Source organism: Uranotaenia lowii, chromosome 2, assembly GCF_029784155.1.
Source record: "Uranotaenia lowii strain MFRU-FL chromosome 2, ASM2978415v1, whole genome shotgun sequence".
Classification (NCBI taxonomy): domain Eukaryota; kingdom Metazoa; phylum Arthropoda; class Insecta; order Diptera; family Culicidae; genus Uranotaenia; species Uranotaenia lowii.
In genome coordinates this window covers 40,562,739-40,590,478 of record NC_073692.1, presented here as the reverse complement: position 1 = coordinate 40,590,478, position 27,740 = coordinate 40,562,739, and the positions used below count along the sequence as shown (strand labels likewise).

Here is a 27,740-nt window from a genome sequence, read left to right as displayed (position 1 = left end):
CTGACCTCAGCGGCCATTTTGTTCCACAATCTCTTCATCTCTGTTGCATCCCGAGTCGTCCTACCATTCTTCTTCATCTTCTGCTTGGCAATTACCCAAAATTTTTCGATAGGGGGAATTGACGGCAGTGGGGTGGGTTAATGTTCTTTTCGACAAAATCCACCCGTTGGCCCGATACCACTGCAGTGCACTGTAGTACTTCTTTGATGTAGTGGCAGCTTGCAAAATTTGGCGAAAACTTTACTGGTCCATTGTGAGATCTAATGTACGGAAAAAAACGTTTTTCAGGCACTCCTCCTTGTACATTTCGGAGTCCATGGTCTTGTTTTTCACAAAAACCGGGGTTTCCGTCCGCAGCAGCAAATACCTTGCCAGATCAAACACTTTCTTGCAAACTTATCGGCAAAAACGAATTTGAACTTGGCGGGGACATCACCCGGACCAGTGCAGTGCACCACTGCAGTGGCTTTATAAAATTTTTGGCCAGGAAGCTACGTTTCGTCATCCATGAGGATGCATCCGTCGTACTTCGTTGGAATCTTGTTGTATAACTTCCGGGCACGTCCTTTGGCTACTAAATTCTGCTTCAATGTCCGGTTTGGTTGCTTACTGGTCCGATAGGATCGTATTCCATCGCGTAGACGAATCCTTCTGACGGTGCACCGATCGGTGTTGAATTTCTTGGCGATGTCGTAGTCCGACTACCCTGTGTTTGCCTTGATCGTTCTCAACACCTTCAAATGCAGTATCCGATCCTTGATTCCACTATGACGCTTGGTATGAACCTGTCGGTCAATAGTATGCATCTCAGGGAAACGTTTAAAAACGCTGCATAGGGTTGATTTGACCATTTTTAACGATTTCGCGATTTTTGAACCCGACCACGTCGTATTTTTGACTTGAGTGTCCAAAATTAATCTGAACAAAGTACTGTCAAAAAATTCCAGATCCAACCACTAGGAGCGCTATGGTATAATAAACAGTGCGTCAAGATTTGTAGTGATCCATGCTTTAGGTATGACTAAGCAATCCAGATGGCCTGCTTTTTTAAGAAAAAAAAAATGAGAAAAAGTCCGGTTCAGCCTGTCGTAACCCTCGATGGCAATTTGGAAGAAACTGTCCTTGAATTTATCACAAACTTTACTGAGAACAAACTATTCGAAAAAACGAACGTCTTTCTTTTCCAAATTTAGTCACCAGAATGATTTTTTTCCCGTTCCCGTTTGTGTTTGTTTTACGTTTACACGCTCAACCATTTTTGGACCTACAATAAACTTTGAACTTAAATTTTCGTGCAAAAGCTGCCAGCAAAGAATCATCTAATTTTTTTTGTTTGATTCTGATTTCTTAGTAAAGCATTTAACTTCATCTATTTTCTCAATTCTATTCACTACACAGCTTTGTTGCCCAGGTATCGAGGAAAAATTCCCAGATTTATTCAAAATCTAAACAAAATCCAATCCAAAACAACATTTTTTTTACATAATGTATGATTTTTTGAACTTGTTTCATCGAAAAACACGTACAAACATTTTTTGGATATGTAAATTTTAAATTGAACATTGCTGATGTGACTCAATAAAAACTATTTTTTTCATGTGTACATTTTCACTTTTTCTCTTAACTTGCATGAGAAAAGCCTAGATTTTGGTCAGATTTTCCCAAACATTGCTGGGTTTTAAATTGATAAAAATTAAAAACCATCCTCGAATTTTGGGTAAAAATGCCCGGATTCGCCCGGCACTTTTTACTTTTTTAAAGTCAGTTAGTGAATATTCCTATTTTGATAATTTGAAGGAAAAGAAAAATTTGATGATGATGACATCATGTTAGTACATCTACTCTTAAAAGAGTACGTATGGTAACCCTTCTCTAAACCTACCCTCAAACGCCTCGAAAATGAAAAATTCATGAAAAATTGGTAAAATTTCCATAAAAAAAAAATACTAGTAGATTATTCTGGCAACATTATAAAAATCTTAAACTAGTAAAATCTTTTTGGAATAAAACAAGTTGATTTGGACTGAACTAAAAAAGTTGTAGACCTTTTGTTTCTATTTTCTGAAGCATTTGGTGAGAAATCGACAAAAAATAAATTTCTGCAACTCTTCTTGCATATTTCAAATTATTTTTTTTTCTTTTTCGTACAACTTTCTCCCATACTTAAAATCTTGAACGAAAAATAATTTTGGAATATATTTGACGGTATTTTTCACGTAAACTAAGCTTTTGATGCTGCGTGTGTCCTGTCTTTTCTTTTTTTAAGATGGAATTTAATTTTCAAAAAAAAGGTTTGATGAGAATCACCATTTTCCTTCTTCTCTGAAATACCGAAATGAGAAAAGTGTGGAATCGGATTGATGAATATCCAAAAACTTGTTGAAGGTCCAACAATAATCTCATCTGATAATTCATTATGAACTCCCAACAAAAGTGACCAGGCTCGTGTTTTTCTTTGACAAGACTTTAAGATATCAAATGTTTTGTTTTAATTATTGCGGAAATTGCACCCATCTTATCAAAAAGTGGCTTTTTGTTTCTTTAAAAGTTTGACACAATATTCGGAAAATTGTTAACCTTTTCTTTGAATGTATCTACAAAGAAAGTAAGACAAAACAATAAACTCGGAGTGGCCAAGATTTTCACAAAAAAATGCCTTATTTTGAAGCTAGCGGACAGCAGAAGCGTAACTTCTTTATGAAAATTTCACATCATAAATCCACCTGTGGGCTCGTTATGTACATTAAAGAAATAAAATGTTTATATATATTCAGGGGTCATTAGGGTTTAAAAAACCTTGACCCGCGGGAAAATGAATTTTGACTATTCTTTTTGTTTCGATTATAGTCGTTTTACCATCTTCATGGCATTCGCGACTTTATCAACGGTGCAGTTGGCGGATCGTTATTGAAAAACTTATCCGGTACAACTGTGTTTGATGTTTACTCTTGAGCTCGAACTCGCGGACATCGGCTCAAGTGACAACAGACTTGCCAACTGAGTTCAATCAATCAATCAATCGGAAATGTATGTTAAAAACATTCAAAAAATTCAAATTATTGATTTAACTCAAATCTTTAAGATTCTATCTTGGCACATTTCACGGCTGAAATTTTCGAGTTTTTTTTTCGAGGTGCTGGATAATTTTAGGGAAACATGAGGATCAAAAAAAGGAAGACCATAAGCCTTAAACATCATGAATTCCTCGAAAAGGTTACAACGGCTCACCGACGTCTCGATGAGTGTAGACATACATGTTTCCTTGTTGTTGTTCCTAACAACACCTCTGCCTAGTGAATATTCACGCTCACAAATCCCTCAGTTGATAAACATGAATGAACCAAAACATACCGGCCCCTTTCGAGGCTTGAAAAACAAAGCGTTTTCGCTCAGAAAATAGCGTTTTCGCTCACTTGGATCACCATTAATTAAGAGCGCCAGCTTACCAAATCCCCCAGCACAGCATGCTTTGCTTGACCCCAAGAAGGCTATTCAGAGAACGCGAGAGGAGTAGAATGAACAACTTATCACCCATCGCAGCATGTCATGTGGCGTTCTTGCTTCTGGGACCGTGAAAAATTTCTTTTGTTTGAGGGTAGCACGAATTCATTCATCGATCGATACACATTCATGTTAACCACCATTCGCTCGCGCTCCTCAGTCAGGCAGCCAGCCAGTGGAGCTCTCGTTCAAGTTTTCCATTATTTAGTCTTCTCTCGTGACTCAAAGGAACCGGTTGCTTGGACCGCTTCATCTGTTGGTACCTAACGCGTCCGCCATTCTGTCTCTCCGGGTGACAAAAGTGATAGTGATTAAGAATCTCATAAGTATAGGCACATGTGGTGGCGCTTAGAAATTTGTTAGATTATGTTTTCATCTCGAAAGTCTGAACAAAAGTTTAGAGAAAGTCTAGCCGCACAGCTTTTGATGGTCGATCTGTACGATTTGTTTCACCTGAGGGGGAAAAGTGCATTCTTGAGAATCGATCTTATGAGTCAATGAAACAGGTTCCAGCTGTTGAAAGGTCATTGATGGGCGGTTCGGGAACACAAATCAATGGTGTAGGTGGAAAAACTGGAGCCAGACAATGGTGAATTGAAAGCCGAAACCGGAAAAGATTACATATTCCTCATTCCAAACTTGTCTCCACTAGCGAGTAGTTCTGAAAGACCCACCAATTTTTGTTGTTGTCTTTGAGTGTATCGTCGTGGGGAGAATATAAATAACTATTCGACGTTGATACTTTTACTGCTGCGGCATTCGTTTGGGAGCGCATTCCCCACTAATTCGGACGGGAGAGATTTTAATGACCGTTTGGAACCGTTTTAGAAGCCAAGCATGAACCAACAATTTATCGGCTGAAATTGGCCTCAGAAGCAAACGACAAATCAATCTAGTTGAAATTCGCACAGCTGACGTCATTCATGAGGAACGAGAAGTATTCTCATGAAACCAAAAGTAAATCTGAGAGATATCAAATAAAGCGAAGGTAAACAACACAGGAGGAGATCTGTTTTCGTCAACGGAGAGCCCGAAAAGCACCTGTTACAGAGCTATACGTAAACAAAAACATCGCGTTTTTTACCGTTACTTAACTGAGCTGAGAGCTCTGGATGCTTCAATTGACTTCTATTAATAGGTCAGTGTGTGATACCCTAGCGTAGTCATCATGAGTTCGGAAGAAACGGTAGAAGTCATCATTCCACTGGTCAAATCCATCACCAGCCTTACGTTTCAGCAAATCTCCTATAAGGTGGAGCAAAAAGATGGCACCAAGCATCTACTTAAAAACATCTCCGGTACTTTTCTTTCCGGAAGGCTCAGTGCCATAATGGGGACCATCCGGTGCAGGGAAGTCATCCCTGCTGAACGTCATCAGTGGCTTCAGGTAACTTTTTGATCACTTTACAATCTCTTTACTAAAACGCTTATAATTTTAGAACGAAAGGCGTCAAGGGTAGAATACTGATCAACAATGAGCCAATCGATCGGGTAAAGTACCGGCAGCTTATAGCTTACACCGCTCAAGACGTCCCGTTACTTCAGAACATTACGGTTCACGAAACCCTCCATTATGCCGCGGATCTGAAGCTTCCAATTAGCGTAACCCGAAATCCATAAAACCAAAATCGTCAACGATATCATTACGTTACTCGGTTTGGAAAAATGTGTCCACAATCAAGTGAAAGTTCTTTCCGGAGGAGAACGCAAACGACTTTCCATTGGTTTAGAGCTGGTATCCAATCCTAAAATCATGTTCTTCGATGAACCAACTAGCGGGCTGGATAGTGAGTCTTCTTTCCAAGTGATATCCTACATGAAAGATTTGGCAAAACAGGGTCGATGTGTGATCAGTGTTATTCATCAGCCTAGTTCCGATCTGCTGGAGCTGTTTGACGATATCTACGTGGTTGCTGATGGACGATGTATGTACAAGGGATCTTTGGAGCGGTTGATACCAACGTTGGAGACGGCGGGTTTCGTGTGTCCACAGTATTACAATCGTGCTGATTTTGGTGAGTTGTTTTGTATATCATCACTTGAATAAGTCCCCTTCCAAGTAAACACTATCATATGGTATCATTTTTCTTGATCTTCGAGGCACAATTAAATCTTGATTTGAATCAATTCCTTCTCCGCTGCCGTCTTCACCTGCCTCAACGTTGTTTCTGGGGCTCGTCTTGTGATAAGGTATGAGAGGAATAAAATTAAAGTTTGAAACTGGATTAAAGAAAAGAGGGAGTATAGAAAAAAGTTCTATTGTGGAGATTAATGACAGGTATTTTCCAAGTGAGGAATTTGACTTTTTTTTAAGTACCCAGTGAGATTGCTCTCTGTTAAAGGAAATAGTTCGAGCTGGTTCACACCTTAATTAGTTTTGCTTTACTTCAATTTAAGAAGCTTGTAAGCTTGGCTTTCAGGTGGGTTTTGACTTGATGCTTGAATCTATAGCTTTGTTCGTTACATGTTTCAAGAATGCTGGGAAATTAAAGTCTGTTTCACATAGAATCTGGTTGGATAAAATAGATCATTTCTCCGCAAAGAAATAACGTACAACAAAAGTAAAATGTCATTTTGTAGGGTTTTTATTGCACTTTAAGGAAAAAAATACATAAAAATCATTTGTCAGCTTTTCGGATGAATTTTCGAACTTTTTTTGTGATACCACCCATCATTTTCTGCACAGTACTGCTGGTAACCTCATTCGCCATATTGTTCCACCACTTTTCCATTTGAGCGGGTTTTTCCATGGTTCTGCCACATTTCTTCAGTTTGCCCTTAACTATTGCCCAATATTTCTAGATGGGACGAAAATCCGGACAGTTTGGTGGATTGATACTTTTTTCAACAAAATCGATCTTGTTCTCCTTATGCCACTTAACGACATCCCGGCTGTAGTGGCAGCTTGCCAGGTCCGGCCAGAACTTCACCGGACCTTTGTGGGACCGAATGAATGGCAAAACCCTCTTCTGGAGACATTCTTCTTTGTAAACATTTCCATTCATTGTGTCCCTAGTGATGAAAATCTTAGTCTTCTTCCCACAACTACAGATCCCTTGCCAAATCATGCCCGCAACATTCCCTTTACGCTTCGCAAGGTAAAATTTGTTACCGGGTATTTGTCCAAAATCCATTTTGACGTAAGTTTCGTCGTCCATCAAAATGCATCCGTTGTATTTGGTCAACACTTTCTCGTACAACTTCCTTGCCCTGGTTTTGACAACCAGGTTTTGTTTCAGCGTCCTGTTGGGGCGTTTGCTTGCATGATACGACCGCAAGCCTTCGCGCAAACAAATTCGTCGAGCTGTACTGTGGTTCGTCTTGAACTTTTTCGCCAAATCACGCAAGGAGATTCCAGGATTATTGTGAATTAATCCAATTACCTTTGCTCGCAGCTTCCGGTCATATGTTCCACTTTTACGCCTGGTTTGTTTTGCTCGATCCATCGTAAGGGTCTCCCGGTAACGTTGTAGCACCGAATTTACAGTCGATTTTGGATATTTCAGGAATTTCACGATCTTTACCCCTGACCACGTCGGTTTCTCTACGTGAGTGTGCAGAATTTTCTCTCGCGAAATCCATCGCGATAATTTCTGACTGACTGCTTCAATCTTGATGAAATTTTCACCACTGAGTAAACAAACCATCGGGATCAAAACACTGTCAATAGATTCGCGACCTACAGTAAATATCGTAAACAATGTTGGAATACTACATTGAAATCGCCTACTGGACTGAAAAAAAAACAAAACTGCGAATGATAGGAATCTCGCTAAAAAAAAGCGTCGCTAGTCCTACTATCGCTATTCGGTTTGGTGCTTTACACATGATATGGAAAATATGTACAAAATCGGCAGTTAGAGAAAAAATTTGAATTACGGTGCAGAACGGAGAAAAATGAATAGCACAAACATGTCGAACAGAAGTCGGTTGTACCGTTAGGAATAAAAACAGCTAAAGAGGAAAAGAGATTGCTACAAAGTAACGAAAAAAAAATGAATATCACAGTCATAGTTAGCTTTGAAAATAAAAATCAGATTTAAAACATTTGTTAAAGCAAACGGAAGTGTTTTTATTAAGTTTGAAAATATTTAGCTGTATCGGTATCCGGTTGAAATCACTTCGAGCTATCTATGAAATATTGTCATTTTAAACACTTCTTTAGTATAATGAACTGTAGGATCGCCAAGTTTTTAAATTTTATAAGTGTGCGGGTCGATTTTGTGTTTGATAATAGTAATTGGAATTTGGGAACAGGAAAAGGGCCGTAGCCGGATTGGATTGAATCAAAGGAACATGAGTGATGAATTGAAAAAAGGTAATATTTTTTTAATTCATATGATTGTTGCTGACATGGAAACAAGTAGCGTTGATGTTTATTTCTGTTTTTGCCATAGCTAAAATGTGTGATGTTGTGAAGTTTTTGGTTAGATGAAATCGTGTAAGCAAAATTAGGAAACATGCATTAAAGCTTGACATACTACATCTGAAAACTTTCACACGTGTTACGTTAAAAATTATGAGAATGCATTTACATTAATGATTTCAAATTATTTCTACGTGGTATCTATCACAATAAGGATATACTAAAATGGAATGATTATAATTTTGTTCAGAAAGTGTTTAATGATCTGAATGATATGTTGTAAATCATGAATTAAAAATATTTCAAAACTGTGGAAAAATGATAAAATTATAAATAAATTTTGTTAAACAAGCCGTGCGTGACTAATAATTTTTCAAATTAAAAGTGTATGTATCCATAAGAATTAAAAACTGTTAAGAAGAACCTATAAGCCTGTCGGCTAGAGTGACCTGAGAGCCTGACATTATCTATTGAAATTTAAAAACAAAAACTGAAAAACAGTTTTAAACCAAGCTTCAATTGGCTAAAAAAAAAAAGAAAAAAAAACATATCTGCAAAATTATGATGCATAAGTCTCGAGTAACGATATTAATATTAAAAATGAATAAAAGAGTTTTCAATATTTCTCTTCAAACCTCGAGTGGTTTTATTCATTGAAATTTCAAAAATGTCTCGAGTGACATAAATTACTTAAAAAAAATTTGAAAACTAGTTGTAAAACGAGGCTTCAAGTGGCTGAAAAAAATGAATCATATCTGCAAAATTATTATGCATAAGTCTCGAATAACGTATATGTTTAATATTAAAAATGAATAAACAGTTTTTAATATTTCTCTTCAAACCTCGAGTGGTTTTACTCATTTGAATTTCAAAATGTCTCGAGTGACACAGCTATTGAAAAAAGTTTAAAAACAGAATGGAAACATATCTGCAACATTATTTTGCATCAGCCTCGAGTGACGATATGTTAATTATTAAAAATGAATAAAAAAATTTAAATATTCTTCTGCAAACCCTCGAGTGTACGGACAATTGTTTGACATTATTTTTGGGACCACATTTCCTGAATTAAATAGAACTTTTAAACGAATTGTTGAACAATGAGATCTCGGTCATGGCATGGAAGGGAATCATTCTGTGGATTGGTGGTTTTAGCATTTGTAAGATGCTATCCTTGATAAATGTACGCCTTAGAGTTAAGCATAAATTTGACCACTTCAAAGGATCATAAAGTTTCACTTAGATCCTCAATGTATGTGCTCTTTGTTTAATGTAAGAAAGCGCCTTTGCTCTTACTGCATATTCAACAATAAATCGAAATTTAATTAATTTTACGAATCCACAAACTTGTAGTATTCTGGAAAGGAGCAACTAACTTCCAAAATACTATAGTTGCTATACTACCTTAAACCGTTAAAAATATTATTGTTGACTTTCGTGATATCGGAGTGTTCCTTGGATATCAAAAAAACATAAATCGAGAAATCCTTTCAATAAGTTTACGGTACTACAGACAGCACACCGGGTCTGCGAGATATGTACTAAAATTTTTATTTTTAATTGAGCTATCAATAATAACTTTTCTAAACATCGAGTCAAACAGAATGCTCCCATTTGGGAATGAAAAACCGAAGATCAATATTTTAATACCATAAATTCAAACCTTTAACTTTTATCTTTATGTTTGTTTCCTTTTTTCTATTTTTGTATGACATATTTTTAGAAGTTAGATTAATTCTTTCATCTTAATTCTTAGCAAAATATAGAATTGAGCAAAAAAATATTAAATCAATTTATTATCATCAAATCAGCTCCATACGAACTGTATAGTATCTTTTTTTAATTATTTTTTGATGATTTCACATTTGAAACTGGCATTTATTGTAAGTTATATCTTCGAATTAAACTTCTCATAATAAAATGCAATAGGGTTGAATATAGTTTTTTTTTAAATTATTCTTTCAAGATACAAAGCAGGTATAACAGCTGATGTTCTTTCTTTAGCTCTGAAAGTGGCTTCAACCATAAAAAACAGATCCTGATAAACTGGAAACTCTCATGCACTGTATGCTGGAACCGTCCTTACTGAAGAAAAGAATGGTGAGTGCTGATTTATTCTAATCATGTGTTGTTTGGATCAATCTGAAAGTCATGAGTATGGTATTGGAATAACAATGTAGATATCAGGAATAAAAATACAGATAAGTTTTTAAAAAATACCAAAACCCCGTATGAAGACACCATTCTTCATACTTGTCGTATGAAAAACGCCTGAAAGTATGCCAGACCTCGAAAGCATACTACTAATCACGATGAACTCTCCCTCCCCTAGGCATCCACGACGGACGACAGTCGGTAAACGAGAAAAAACTGCTCGAAACGGGCTACCTTCATGACGAAACAGTTGATATGGAAAAACCAAATCGCAGTCCCCAGTATCCGATTTCTGCGTTGCGCCAATTCTCGGTTCTAACCCGTCGCACCGCACTGGGAACGATTCGGAATCTGGCCCTGACGCGGTTACGATTCATTGGGCACATTCTGTTCGGGCTGATCATCGGAGCCGTTTTTTACAACGTGGGCGACAATGGCGCCAAGGTGCTTTCGAACGTGAGCTGTCTGGTGATGTTGCTCATTTATCATGTTCTCCAATTCTATGACCGTGGTGCTGACGTGTGAGTAGCGTGGGATGGGATGCGTTTTTATATGGGCCTTTTTTGATATAAAATTTTTGTTATTAACTTTAACAGTTCCCATGGAGATGGCCGTCTTTGTTCGGGAGCACAAAAGTAACTGCTACACTGTCGGGGCCTACTATTGGTCTAAAATTGTGGCTGACTTCCCACTGATGTTAGCTGGAGTGACATGTTTCATGCTGATCGCCTACTATCTGACTGGGCAGCCGAACGAAACTACTCGAATCGTGCAGTTTTGGGTGATCTGCGCCCTGATGGGGTGGACAGCCCAGATGTATGGAATGGTTGCCGGAAGTATTTTTCCTGTCGACGTTAGTCCGTTCGTTGTACCGAGCTCATTGATTCCGATGATTTTGTTTTCCGGATTTTTCATCCGCTATAGTGAGCTACTGGATGTGTTCAAGCCGTTGACATATGTTTCTCACTTCCGATACGGATTTGAGGGACTAGCTCTGACCAGTTATGGGTTCAATCGGACAGAGATTGGTTGCGAAGATATGTTCTGCTACTATTGGAAGCCCAAGAAGGTGATGGAAATGCTTGAAATTGATGGAGGCAACTATTGGATAGACTTGGCTGGTCTTGGAGTCTGGATTGTTGTGCTGCACATTTTGTTATACATAAGTTTACGGTTTGAGATTAAGATGGAACCAGTAGATCAGTTCAATAGGACTCGAAGAAAGGAAGATCTGAAAAAATAACACTAAGTCAGTATGTTTATTTTAGTTTAAAAACAGAAGTTGAACAATTATTTCGGTGCAAGAAACTTTGTTGTATTTAAAGTATAAGAATAACATACCCAATGATACCGTAATCCATTAATGCTGCACAATTTGATGAAATTAGAGAATCAAATCAATGAAAATGGTGAACCACTTGAAATGGCAATCAATTTTCCACTGATAAAATCAAATACGTTACCTCATCATAAACGGAATCTGTGCCTCGAAACATACTAACTGCCTTTTACTGTAGATAACAATAAAGATTTTTATAAGATTTTTTTTTAATTCAAGCCGAACGAAATTATCAAAAAAATAAGAATATGGTGGGTCGATTTGCATCTTTTTCGCATTTTAAAACCCCTGTAGTCAAGAAAATTTCTTTGATGATCAAAACGAGCGAAAGGATAAACAAAAATGACAAAATTGACATAATTGATAAAATTCACAAAAGTGACAAACTTGACAAAATTGACAAAAATGACAAAATTGACAAAATTGACAAAATTGACAAATTGACAAAATTGACAAAATTGACAAAATTGACAAAATTGACAAAATTGACAAAATTGACAAAATTGACAAAATTGACAAAATTGACAAAATTGACAAAATTGACAAAATTGACAAAATTGACACAATTGACAAAATTGACAAAATTGACAAAATTGACAAAATTGACAAAATTGACAAAATTGACAAAATTGACAAAATTGACAAAATTGACAAAATTGACAAAATTGACAAAATTGACAAAATTGACAAAATTGACAAAATTGACAAAATTGACAAAATTGACAAAATTGACAAAATTGACAAAATTGACAAAATTGACAAAATTGACAAAATTGACAAAATTGACAAAATGACAAAATTGACAAAAATGACAAAAATGACAAAAATGACAAAATTGACAAAATTGACAAAAATTGACAAAATTGACGAAATTGACAAAATTGACAAAATTGACAAAATTGACAAAATTGACAAAATTGACAAAATTGACAAAATTGACAAAATTGACAAAATTGACATAATTGACAAAATTGAAAAAATGACAAAATTGACAAAATTGACAAAATTGACAAAATTGACAAAATTGACAAAATTGACAAAATTGACAAAATTGACAAAAAAGCAAAATTGACAAAATTTTCAAAACTGACAAAATAGACAAAAATGACAAAAATGACAAAAATGACAAAATGACAAAATGACAAAAATGACAAAAATGACAAAAATGACAAAAATGACAAAAATGACAAAAATGACAAAATGACAAAAATGACAAAAATGACAAAAATGACAAAAATGACAAAAATGACAAAAATGACAAAAATGACAAAAATGACAAAAATGACAAAAATGACAAAAATGAACAAAAATGACAAAAATGACAAAAATGACAAAAATGACAAAAATGACAAAAATGACAAAAATGACAAAAATGACAAAAATGACAAAATGACAAAAATGACAAAAATGACAAAATGACAAAAATGACAAAAATGACAAAAATGACAAAATGACAAAAATGACAAAAATGACAAAAATGACAAAAATGACAAAAATGACAAAAATGACAAAAATGACAAAAATGACAAAAATGACAAAAATGACAAAAATGACAAAAATGACAAAAATGACAAAAATGACAAAAATGACAAAAATGACAAAAATGACAAAAAATGACAAAAATGACAAAAATGACAAAATGACAAAAATGACAAAAATGACAAAAATGACAAAAATGACAAAAATGACAAATGACAAAAATGACAAAAATGACAAAAATGACAAAAATGACAAAAATGACAAAAATGACAAAAATGACAAAATGACAAAAATGACAAAAATGACAAAATGACAAAAATGACAAAAATGACAAAAATGACAAAAATGACAAAAATGACAAAAATGACAAAAATGACAAAAATGACAAAAATGACAAAATGACAAAAATGACAAAAATGACAAAATGACAAAATGACAAAAATGACAAAAATGACAAAAATGACAAAAATGACAAAAATGACAAAAATGACAAAAATGACAAAAATGACAAAATGACAAAATGACAAAAATGACAAAAATGACAAAAATGACAAAAATGACAAAAATGACAAAATGACAAAAATGACAAAAATGACAAAAATGACAAAAATGACAAAAATGACAAAAATGACAAAAATGACAAAAATGACAAAAATGACAAAAATGGACAAAATGACAAAAATGACAAAAATGAACAAAAATGACAAAAATGACAAAAATGACAAAAATGACAAAAATGACAAAAATGACAAAAATGACAAAAATGACAAAAATGACAAAAATGACAAAAATGACAAAAATGACAAAAATGACAAAAATGACAAAATGACAAAAATGACAAAAATGACAAAAATGACAAAAATGACAAAAATGACAAAAATGACAAAATGACAAAAATGACAAAAATGACAAAAATGACAAAAATGACAAAAATTACAAAAATTACAAAAATGACAAAATTGCAAAATTGACAAAATTTTCAAAACTGACAAAATTGACAAAAATTACAAAAATGACACAAATAACAAAAATGACAAAAATGACAAAAATGACAAAAATGACAAAAATGACAAAATGACAAAAATGACAAAAATGACAAAATGACAAAATGACAAAAATGACAAAAATGACAAAAATGACAAAAATGACAAAATGGACAAAAATGACAAAAATGACAAAAATGACAAAAATGACAAAAATGACAAAAATGACAAAAATGACAAAATGACAAAATGACAAAAATGACAAAAATGACAAAAATGACAAAAATGACAAAAATGACAAAAATGACAAAAATGACAAAAATGACAAAAATGACAAAATGACAAAAATGACAAAAATGACAAAAATGACAAAAATGACAAAAATGACAAAAATGACAAAAATGACACAAAATGACAAAAATGACAAAAATGACAAAAATGACAAAAATGACAAAAATGACAAAAATGACAAAAATGACAAAAATGACAAAAATGACAAAAATGACAAAAATGACAAAAATGACAAAAATGACAAAAATGACAAAAAATGACAAAAATGACAAAAATGACAAAAATGACAAAAATGACAAAAATGACAAAAATGACAAAAATGACAAAAATTACAAAAATGACAAAATTGCAAAATGACAAAATTTTCAAAACTGACAAAATTGACAAAAATTACAAAAATGACACAAATAACAAAAATGACAAAAATGACAAAAATGACAAAAATGACAAAAAATGACAAAATGACAAAAAATGACAAAAATGACAAAAATGACAAAATGACAAAAAATGACAAAAATGACAAAAATGACAAAAATGACAAAAATGACAAAAATGACAAAAATGACAAAAATGACAAAATGACAAAAATGACAAAAATGACAAAAATGACAAAAATGACAAAAATGACAAAAATGACAAAAATGACAAAAATGCCAAAAAATGACAAAAATGACAAAAATGACAAAAATGACAAAAATGACAAAAATGACAAAAATGACAAAAATGACAAAAATGACAAAAATGACAAAAATGACAAAAATGACAAAAATGACAAAAATGACAAAAATGACAAAATGACAAAAATGACAAAAATGACAAAAATGACAAAAATGACAAAAATGACAAAAATGACAAAAATGACAAAAATGACAAAAATGACAAAAATGACAAAATGACAAAATGACAAAAATGACAAAAATGACAAAAATGACAAAAATGACAAAAATGACAAAAATGACAAAAATGACAAAAATGACAAAAATGACAAAAATGACAAAAATGACAAAAATGACAAAAATGACAAAAATGACAAAAATGACAAAAATGACAAAAATGACAAAAATGACAAAAATGACAAAAATGACAAAAATGACAAAAATGACAAAAATGACAAAAATGACAAAAATGACAAAAATGACAAAAATTACAAAAATGACAAAAATGACAAAAATGACAAAAATGACAAAAATGACAAAAATGACAAAATAGCAAAATTGACAAAATTTTTAAAACTGACAAAATTGACAAAAATTACAAAAATTACAAAAATGACACAAATGACAAAAATGACAAAAATGACAAAAATGACAAAATGACAAAAATGACAAAAATGACAAAAATGACAAAATGACAAAAATGACAAAAATGACAAAAATGACAAAAATGACAAAAATGACAAAAATGACAAAAATGACAAAAATGACAAAAATGACAAAAATGACAAAAATGACAAAAAATGACAAAAATGACAAAAATGACAAAAATGACAAAAATGACAAAAATGACAAAAATGACAAAATGACAAAAATGACAAAAATGACAAAAATGACAAAAATGACAAAAATGACAAAAAATGACAAAAATGACAAAAATGACAAAAATGACAAAAATGACAAAAATGACAAAAATGACAAAAATGACAAAAATGACAAAAATGACAAAAATGACAAAAATGACAAAAATGACAAAAATGACAAAAATGACAAAAATGATAAAAATGACAAAAATGACAAAAATGACAAAAATGACAAAAATGACAAAAATGACAAAAATGACAATAATGACAAAAATGACAAAAATGACAAAAATGACAAAAATGACAAAAATGACAAAAATGACAAAAATGACAAAAATTACAAAAATTACAAAAATTACAAAAATTACAAAAATTACAAAAATTACAAAAATTACAAAAATTACAAAAATGACAAAAATGATGAAAATGACAGAAATGACAAAATTGACAAAAATGACAAAAATGACAAAAATGACAAAAATGACAAAAATGACAAAAATGACAAAAATGACAAAAATGACAAAAATGACAAAAATGACAAAAATGACAAAAATGACAAAAATGACAAAAATGACAAAAATGACAAAAATGACAAAAATGACAAAAATGACAAAAATGACAAAAATGACAAAAATGACAAAAATGACAAAAATGACAAAAATGACAAAATGACAAAAATGACAAAAATGACAAAATGACAAAAATGACAAAAATGACAAAAATGACAAAAATGACAAAAATGACAAAAATGACAAAAATGACAAAAATGACAAAAATGACAAAAATGACAAAAATGACAAAAATGACAAAAATGACAAAATGACAAAAATGACAAAAATGACAAAAATGACAAAAATGACAAAAATGACAAAAATGACAAAAATGACAAAAATGACAAAAATGACAAAAATGACAAAAATGACAAAAATGACAAAAATGACAAAAATGACAAAAATGACAAAAATGACAAAAATGACAAAAATGACAAAAATGACAAAAATGACAAAAATGACAAAAATGACAAAAATGACAAAAATGACAAAAATGACAAAAATGACAAAATAGCAAAATTGACAAAATTTTCAAAACTGACAAAATTGACAAAAATTACAAAATGACAAAAATGACAAAAATGACAAAAATGACAAAAATGACAAAAATGACAAAAATGACAAAACTGACAAAAATGACAAAAATGACAAAAATGACAAAAATGACAAAAATGACAAAAATGACAAAAATGACAAAAATGACAAAAATGACAAAAATGACAAAAATGACAAAAATGACAAAAATGACAAAAATGACAAAAATGACAAAAATGACAAAAATGACAAAAATGACAAAAATGACAAAAATGACAAAAATGACAAAAATGACAAAAATGACAAAAATGACAAAAATGACAAAAATGACAAAAATGACAAAAATGACAAAAATGACAAAAATGACAAAAATGACAAAAATGACAAAAATGACAAAAATGACAAAAATGACAAAAATGACAAAAATGACAAAAATGACAAAAATGACAAAAATGACAAAAATGACAAAAATGACAAAATGACAAAAATAACAAAAATGACAAAAATGACAAAAATGACAAAAATGACAAAAATGACAAAAATGACAAAAATGACAAAAATGACAAAAATAACAAAAATGACAAAAATGACAAAAATGACAAAAATGACAAAAATGACAAAAATGACAAAAATGACAAAAATGACAAAAATGACAAAAATGACAAAAATGACAAAAATGACAAAAATGACAAAAATGACAAAAATGACAAAAATGACAAAAATGACAAAAATGACAAAAATGACAAAAATGACAAAAATGACAAAAATGACAAAAATGACAAAAATGACAAAAATGACAAAATAGCAAAATTGACAAAATTTTCAAAACTGACAAAATTGACAAAAATGACAAAAATGACACAAATGACAAAAATGACAAAAATGACAAAAATGACAAAAATGACAAAAATGACAAAATGACAAAAATGACAAAAATGACAAAAATGACAAAAATGACAAAAATGACAAAAATGACAAAAATGACAAAAATGACAAAAATGACAAAAATGACAAAAATGACAAAAATGACAAAAATGACAAAAATGACAAAAATGACAAAAATGACAAAAATGACAAAAATGACAAAAATGACAAAAATGACAAAAATGACAAAAATGACAAAAATGACAAAAATGACAAAAATGACAAAAATGACAAAAATGACAAAAAATGACAAAAATGACAAAAATGACAAAAATGACAAAAATGACAAAAATGACAAAAATGACAAAAATGACAAAAATGACAAAAATGACAAAAATGACAAAAATGACAAAAATGACAAAATAGCAAAATTGACAAAATTTTTAAAACAGACAAAATTGACAAAAATTACAAAAATGACACAAATGACAAAAATGACAAAAATGACAAAAATGACAAAAATGACAAAAATGACAAAAATGACAAAAATGACAAAAATGACAAAAATGACAAAATGACAAAAATGACAAAAATGACAAAAATGACAAAAATGACAAAAATGACAAAAATGACAAAAATGACAAAAATGACAAAAATGACAAAAATGACAAAAATGACAAAATGACAAAAATGACAAAAATGACAAAAATGACAAAAATGACAAAAATGACAAAAATGACAAAAATGACAAAAATGACAAAAATGACAAAAATGACAAAAATGACAAAAATGACAAAATGACAAAAATGACAAAAATGACAAAAATGACAAAAATGACAAAAATGACAAAAATGACAAAAATGACAAAAATGACAAAATGACAAAAATGACAAAAATGACAAAAATGACAAAGAATGACAAAAATGACAAAAATGACAAAAATGACAAAAATGACAAAAATGACAAAAATGACAAAAATGACAAAAATGACAAAAATGACAAAAATGACAAAATGACAAAAATGACAAAAATGACAAAAATGACAAAAATGACAAAAATGACAAAAATGACAAAAATGACAAAAATGACAAAAATGACAAAAATGACAAAATGACAAAAATGACAAAAATGACAAAAATGACAAAAATGACAAAAATGACAAAAATGACAAAAATGACAAAAATGACAAAAATGACAAAAATGACAAAAATGACAAAAATGACAAAATGACAAAAATGACAAAAATGACAAAAATGACAAAATGACAAAATTACAAATATTACAAAAATTACAAAAATTACAAAAATTACAAAAATTACAAAAATTACAAAAATTACAAAAATTACAAAAATTACAAAAATTACAAAAATTACAAAAATTACAAAAATTACAAAAATTACAAAAATTACAAAAATTACAAAAATTACAAAAATTACAAAAATTACAAAAATTACAAAAATTACAAAAATGACAAAAATGATGAAAATGACAGAAATGACAAAAATTCACAAAATGACGAAAATGACAAAAATGACAAAATGACAAAAATGACAAAAATGACAAAAATGACAAAAATGACCAAAAATGACAAAAATGACAAAAATGACAAAAAATGACAAAAATGACAAAAATGACAAAAATGACAAAAATGACAAAAATGACAAAAATGACAAAAATGACAAAAATGACAAAAATGACAAAAATGACAAAAATGACAAAAATGACAAAAATGACAAAAATGACAAAAATGACAAAAATGACAAAAATGACAAAATGACAAAAATGACAAAAATGACATAAATGACAAAAATGACAAAAATGACAAAAATGACAAAAATGACAAAATGACAAAAATGACAAAAATGACAAAAATGACAAAATGACAAAAATGACAAAAATGACAAAAATGACAAAAATGACAAAAATGACAAAAATGACAAAAATGACAAAAATGACAAAAATGACAAAAATGACAAAAATGACAAAATGACAAAAATGACAAAAATGACAAAAATGACAAAAATGACAAAATGACAAAATGACAAAAATGACAAAAATGACACAAAAATGACAAAAATGACAAAAATGACAAAAATGACAAAAATGACAAAAATGACAAAAATGACAAAAATGACAAAAATGACAAAAATGACAAAAATGACAAAATGACAAAAATGACAAAAATGACAAAAATGACAAAAATGACAAAAATGACAAAAATGACAAAAATGACAAAAATGACAAAAATGACAAAAATGACAAAATGACAAAAATGACAAAAATGACAAAAATGACAAAAATGACAAAAATGACAAAATGACAAAAATGACAAAAATGACAAAAATGACAAAAACTGACAAAAATGACAAAAATGACAAAAATGACAAAAATGACAAAAATGACAAAAATGACAAAAATGACAAAAATGACAAAAATGACAAAAATGACAAAAATGACAAAAATGACAAAAATGACAAAAATGACAAAAATGACAAAAATGACAAAAATGACAAAAATGACAAAAATGACAAAAATGACAAAATGACAAAAATGACAAAAATGACAAAAATGACAAAAATGACAAAAATGACAAAAATGACAAAAATGACAAAAATGACAAAAATGACATAAATGACAAAAATGACAAAAATGACAAAAATGACAAAATGACAAAAATGACAAAAATGACAAAAATGACAAAAATGACAAAAATGACAAAAATGACAAAAATGACAAAAATGACAAAAATGACAAAAATGACAAAATGACAAAAATGACAAAAATGACAAAAATGACAAAAATGACAAAAATGACAAAAATGACAAAAATGACAAAAATGACAAAAATGACAAAAATGACAAAAATGACAAAAATGACAAAAATGACAAAAATGACAAAAATGACAAAAATGACAAAAATGACAAAAATGACAAAAATGACAAAAATGACAAAAATGACAAAAATGACAAAAATGACAAAAATGACAAAAATGACAAAAATGACAAAAATGACAAAAATGACAAAAATGACAAAAATGACAAAAATGACAAAAATGACAAAAATGACAAAAATGACAAAAATGACAAAATGACAAAAATGACAAAAATGACAAAAATGACAAAAATAACAAAAATTACAAAAATTACAAAAAATACAAAAATTACATAAATTACAAAAATTACAAAAATTACAAAAATTACAAAAATTACAAAAATTACAAAAATTACAAAAATTACAAAAATTACAAAAATTACAAAAATTACTAAAATTACAAAAATTACAAAAATTACAAAAAATTACAAAAATTACAAAAATGACAAAAATGATGAAAATGACAGAAATGACAAAATTGACAAAATGACGAAAATGACAAAAATGACAAAAATGACAAAAATGACAAAAATGACAAAAAATGACAAAAATGACAAAAATGACAAAAATGACAAAATGACAAAAATGACAAAAATGACAAAAATGACAAAAAATGACAAAAATGACAAAAATGACAAAAATGACAAAAATGACAAAAATGACAAAATGACAAAAATGACAAAAATGACAAAAATGACAAAATGACAAAATATGACAAAAATGACAAAAATGACAAAAATGACAAAAATGACAAAAATGACAAAAATGACAAAAATGACAAAAATGACAAAAATGACAAAAATGACAAAAATGACAAAAATGACAAAAATGACAAAATGACAAAAATGACAAAAATGACAAAAATGACAAAATGACAAAAATGACAAAAATGACAAAAATGACAAAAATGACAAAAATGACAAAAATGACAAAAATGACAAAAATGACAAAAATGACAAAAATGACAAAATGACAAAAGTGACAAAAATGACAAAAATGACAAAAATTACAAAAATGACAAAAATGACAAAAATGACAAAAATGACAAAAATGACAAAAATGACAAAAATGACAAAATGACAAAAATGACAAAAATGACAAAAATGACAAAAATGACAAAAATTACAAAAATTACAAAAATTACAAAAATTACAAAAATTACAAAAATTACAAAAATTACAAGAAAATTACAAAAATTACAAAAACTACAAAAATTACAAAATTAAAAAAATTACAAAAATTACTAAAATTACAGAAATTACAAAAATTACAAAAATTACAAAAATGACAAAAATGATGAAAATGACAGAAATGACAAAATTGACAAAATGACGAAAATGACAAAAATGACAAAAATGACAAAAATGACAAAAATGACAAAAATGACAAAAATGACAAAAATGACAAAAATGACAAAAAATGACAAAAATGACAAAAATGACAAAAATGACAAAAATGACAAAAATGACAAAAATGACAAAAATGACAAAAATGACAAAAATGACAAAAATGACAAAAATGACAAAAATGACAAAAATGACAAAATGACAAAAATGACAAAAATGACAAAATGACAAAAATGACAAAAATGACAAAAATGACAAAAATGACAAAAATGACAAAAATGACAAAAATGACAAAAATGACAAAAATGACAAAAATGACAAAAATGACAAAATGACAAAAATGACAAAAATGACAAAAATGACAAAAATGACAAAAATGACAAAAATGACAAAAATGACAAAAATGACAAAAATGACCAAAAATGACAAAAATGACAAAAATGACAAAAATGACAAAAATGACAAAAATGACAAAAATGACAAAAGTGACAAAAATGACAAAAATGACAAAAATGACAAAAATGACAAAAATGACAAAAATGACAAAAATGACAAAAATGACAAAAATTACAAAAATGACAAAAATTACAAAAATGACAAAAATTACAAAAATTACAAAAATTACAAAAATTACAAAAATTACAAAAATTACAAAAATTACAAAAATTACAAAAATTACAAAAATTACAAAAAATTACAAAAATTACAAAAATTACAAAATTACAAAATTACAAAAATTACAAAATTTCAAAATTACAAAAATTACAAAAATGATGAAAATGACAGAAATGACAAAATTGACAAAATGACAAAAATGACAAAAATGACAAAAATGACAAAAATGACAAAAATGACAAAAAATGACAAAAAATGACAAAAATGACAAAAATGACAAAAATGACAAAAATGACAAAATGACAAAAATGACAAAAATGACAAAATGACAAAAATGACAAAAATGACAAAAATGACAAAAATGACAAAATGACAAAATGACAAAAATGACAAAAATGACAAAAATGACAAAAATGACAAAAATGACAAAAATGACAAAAAATGACAAAAATGACAAAAATGACAAAAATGACAAAAATGACAAAAATGACAAAAATGACAAAAATGACAAAAATGACAAAAATGACAAAATGACAAAAATGACAAAAATGACAAAAATGACAAAAATGACAAAATGACAAAAATGACAAAAATGACAAAAATGACAAAAATGACAAAAATGACAAAATGACAAAAATGACAAAAATGACAAAAATGACAAAAATGACAAAAATGATAAAAATGACAAAAATGACAAAAATGACAAAAATGACAAAAATGACAAAAATGACAAAAAATGACAAAAATGACAAAAATGACAAAAATGACAAAAATGACAAAAATGACAAAAATGACAAAAATGACAAAAATGACAAAAATGACAAAAATGACAAAAATGACAAAAATGACAAAAATGACAAAAATGACAAAAATGACAAAAATGACAAAAATGACAAAAATGACAAAAATGACAAAAATGACAAAAATGACAAAAATGACAAAAATGACAAAAATGTCAAAAATGACAAAAATGACAAAAATGACAAAAATGACAAAAATGACAAAAATGACAAAAATGACAAAAATGACAAAAATGACAAAAATGACAAAAATGACAAAAATGACAAAAATGACAAAAATGACAAAAATGACAAAAATGACAAAAATGACAAAAATGACAAAAATGACAAAAATGACAAAAATAACAAAAATGACAAAAATGACAAAAATGACAAAAATGACAAAAATGACAAAAATTACAAAAATTACAAAAATTACAAAAATTACAAAAATTACAAAAATTACAAAAATTACAAAAATTACAAAAATTACAAAAATTACAAAAATTACAAAAATTACAAAAATTACAAAAATTACAAAAATTACAAAAATGACAAAAATAACAAAAAATAACAAAAATTACAAAAATTACAAAAATTACAAAAATTACAAAAATTACAAAAATTACAAAAATTACAAAAATTACAAAAATTACAAAAATTACAAAAATTACAAAAATTACAAAAATTACAAAAATTACAAAAATTACAAAAATTACAAAATTACAAAAATTACAACAATGACAAAATGATGAAAATGACAGAAATGACAAAATTGACAAAATGACGAAAATGACAAAAATGACAAAAAATGACAAAAATGACAAAAATGACAAAAATGACAAAAATGACAAAAATGACAAAAATGACAAAAATGACAAAATGACAAAAATGACAAAAATGACAAAATGACAAAAATGACAAAAAATGACAAAAATGACAAAAATGACAAAAATGACAAAAATGACAAAAATGACAAAAATGACAAAAATGACAAAAATGACAAAAATGACAAAAATGACAAAAATGACAAAAATGACAAAAATGACAAAAATGACAAAAATGACAAAAATGACAAAAATGACAAAAATGACAAAAATGACAAAAATGACAAAAATGACAAAAATGACAAAAATGACAAAAATGACAAAAATGATAAAAATGACAAAATGACAAAAATGACAAAAATGACAAAAATGACAAAAATGACAAAAATGACAAAATGACAAAAATGACAAAAATGACAAAAATGACAAAAATGACAAAAATGACAAAAATGACAAAAATGACAAAAATGACAAAAATGACAAAAATGACAAAAATGACAAAAATGACAAAAATGACAAAAATGACAAAAATGACAAAAATGACAAAAATGACAAAAATGACAAAAATGACAAAAATGACAAAATGACAAAAATGACAAAAATGACAAAAATGACAAAAATGACAAAAATGACAAAAATGACAATAATGACAAAAATGACAAAAATGACAAAAAATGACAAAAATGACAAAAATGACAAAAATGACAAAAATGACAAAAATGACAAAAATGACAAAAATGACAAAAATGACAAAAATGACAAAAATGACAAAAATGACAAAAATGACAAAAATGACAAAAATGACAAAAATGACCAAAAATGACAAAAATGACAAAAATGACAAAAATGACAAAATGACAAAAATGACAAAAATGACAAAAATGACAAAAATGACAAAAATGACAAAAATGACAAAAATGACAAAAATGACAAAAATGACAAAAATGACAAAAATGACAAAAATGACAAAAATGGACAAAAATGACAAAATGACAAAATGACAAAAATGACAAAAATGACAAAAATGACAAAAATGACAAAAATGACAAAAGTGACAAAAATGACAAAAATGACAAAAATGACAAAAATGACAAAAATGACAAAAATGACAAAAATGACAAAAATGACAATAATGACAAAAATGACAAAAATGACAAAAATGACAAAAATTACAAATATTACAAAAATTACAAAAATTACAAAAATTACAAAAATTACAAAAATTACAAAAATTACAAAAATTACAAAAATTACAAAAATTACAAAAATTACAAAAATTACAAAAATTACAAAAATTACAAAAATTACAAAAATTACAAAATTACAAAAATTACAAAAATTACAAAAATTACAAAAATGACAAAAAATGATGAAAATGACAGAAATGACAAAATTCACAAAATGACGAAAATGACAAAAATGACAAAAATGACAAAATGACAAAAATGACAAAAATGACAAAAATGACAAAAATGACAAAAATGACAAAAATGACAAAAATGACAAAAATGACAAAAATGACAAAAATGACAAAAATGACAAAAATGACAAAAATGACAAAAATGACAAAAATGACAAAAATGACAAAAATGACAAAAATGACAAAAAATGGCAAAAATGACAAAAATGACAAAAATGACAAAAATGACAAAAATGACAAAAATGACAAAAATGACAAAAATGACATAAATGACAAAAATGACAAAAATGACAAAAATGACAAAAATGACAAAAATGACAAAAATGACAAAAATGACAAAAATGACAAAAATGACAAAAATGACAAAAATGACAAAAATGACAAAAATGACAAAAATGACAAAAATGACAAAAATGACAAAAATGACAAAAATGACAAAAATGACAAAAATGACAAAAATGACAAAAATGACAAAAATTACAAAAATGACAAAAATGACAAAAATGACAAAATGACAAAAATGACAAAAATGACAAAAATGACAAAAATGACAAAAATGACAAAAATGACAAAAATGACAAAAATGACAAAAATGACAAAAATGACAAAAATGACAAAAATGACAAAAATGACAAAAATGACAAAAATGACAAAAATGACAAAAATGACAAAAATGACAAAAATGACAAAAATGACAAAAATGACAAAAATGACAAAAATGACAAAAATGACAAAAATGACAAAAATGACAAAAATGACAAAAATGACAAAAATGACAAAAATGACAAAAATGACAAAAATGACAAAAATGACAAAAACGACAAAAATGACAAAAATGACAAAAATGACAAAAATGACAAAAATGACAAAAATGACAAAAATGACAAAAATGACAAAAATGACAAAAATGACAAAAATGACAAAATGACAAAAATGACAAAAATGACAAAAATGACAAAAATGACAAAAATGACAAAAATGACAAAAATGACAAAAATGACAAAAATGACAAAAATGACAAAAATGACAAAAATGACAAAAATGACAAAAATGACAAAAATGACAAAAATGACAAAAATGACAAAAATGACAAAAATGACAAAAATGACATAAATGACAAAAATGACAAAAATGACAAAAATGACAAAAATGACAAAAATGACAAAAATGACAAAAATGACAAAAATGACAAAAATGACAAAAATGACAAAAATGACAAAAATGACAAAAATGACAAAAATGACAAAAATGACAAAAATGACAAAAATGACAAAAATGACAAAAATGACAAAAATGACAAAAATGACAAAAAATGACAAAAATGACAAAAATGACAAAAATGACAAAAATGACAAAAATGACAAAAATGACAAAAATGACAAAAATGACAAAAATGACAAAAATGACAAAAATGACAAAAATGACAAAAATGACAAAAATGACAAAAATGACAAAAATGACAAAAATGACAAAAATGACAAAAATGACAAAAATGACAAAAATGACAAAAATGACAAAAATGACAAAAATGACAAAAATGACAAAAATGACAAAAATGACAAAAATGACAAAAATGACAAAAATGACAAAAATGACAAAAATGACAAAAATGACAAAAATAACAAAAATTACAAAAATTACAAAAAATACAAAAATTACATAAATTACAAAAATTACAAAAATTACAAAAATTACAAAAATTACAAAAATTACAAAAATTACAAAAATTACAAAAATTACAAAAATTACAAAAATTACTAAAATTACAAAAATTACAAAAATTACAAAAATTACAAAAATTACAAAAATGACAAAAATGATGAAAATGACAGAAATGACAAAATTGACAAAATGACGAAAATGACAAAAATGACAAAATGACAAAAATGACAAAAATGACAAAAATGACAAAAATGACAAAAATGACAAAAATGACAAAAATGACAAAAATGACAAAAATGACAAAAATGACAAAAATGACAAAAATGACAAAAATGACAAAAATGACAAAAATGACAAAAATGACAAAAATGACAAAAATGACAAAAATGACAAAAATGACAAAAATGACAAAAATGACAAAAATGACAAAAATGACAAAAATGACAAAATGACAAAAATGACAAAAATGACAAAAATGACAAAAATGACAAAAATGACAAAATGACAAAAATGACAAAAATGACAAAAATGACAAAAATGACAAAAATGACAAAAATGACAAAAATGACAAAAATGACAAAAATGACAAAAATGACAAAAATGACAAAAATGACAAAAATGACAAAAATGACAAAAATGACA

At 28.2% G+C, this 27,740-nt stretch overlaps 1 protein-coding gene and 1 pseudogene across 1 annotated transcript in view; both read left to right on the top strand.

Annotated features, from left to right (window-relative positions):
* LOC129748388 (ATP-binding cassette sub-family G member 1-like) overlaps positions 1–27,740 on the top strand; it is a 193,739-nt gene that overhangs the window by 22,801 nt on the left and 143,198 nt on the right. The window lies entirely within an intron of this gene.
* On the top strand, positions 3,649–11,544 carry LOC129748393 (ATP-binding cassette subfamily G member 4-like; annotated as a pseudogene).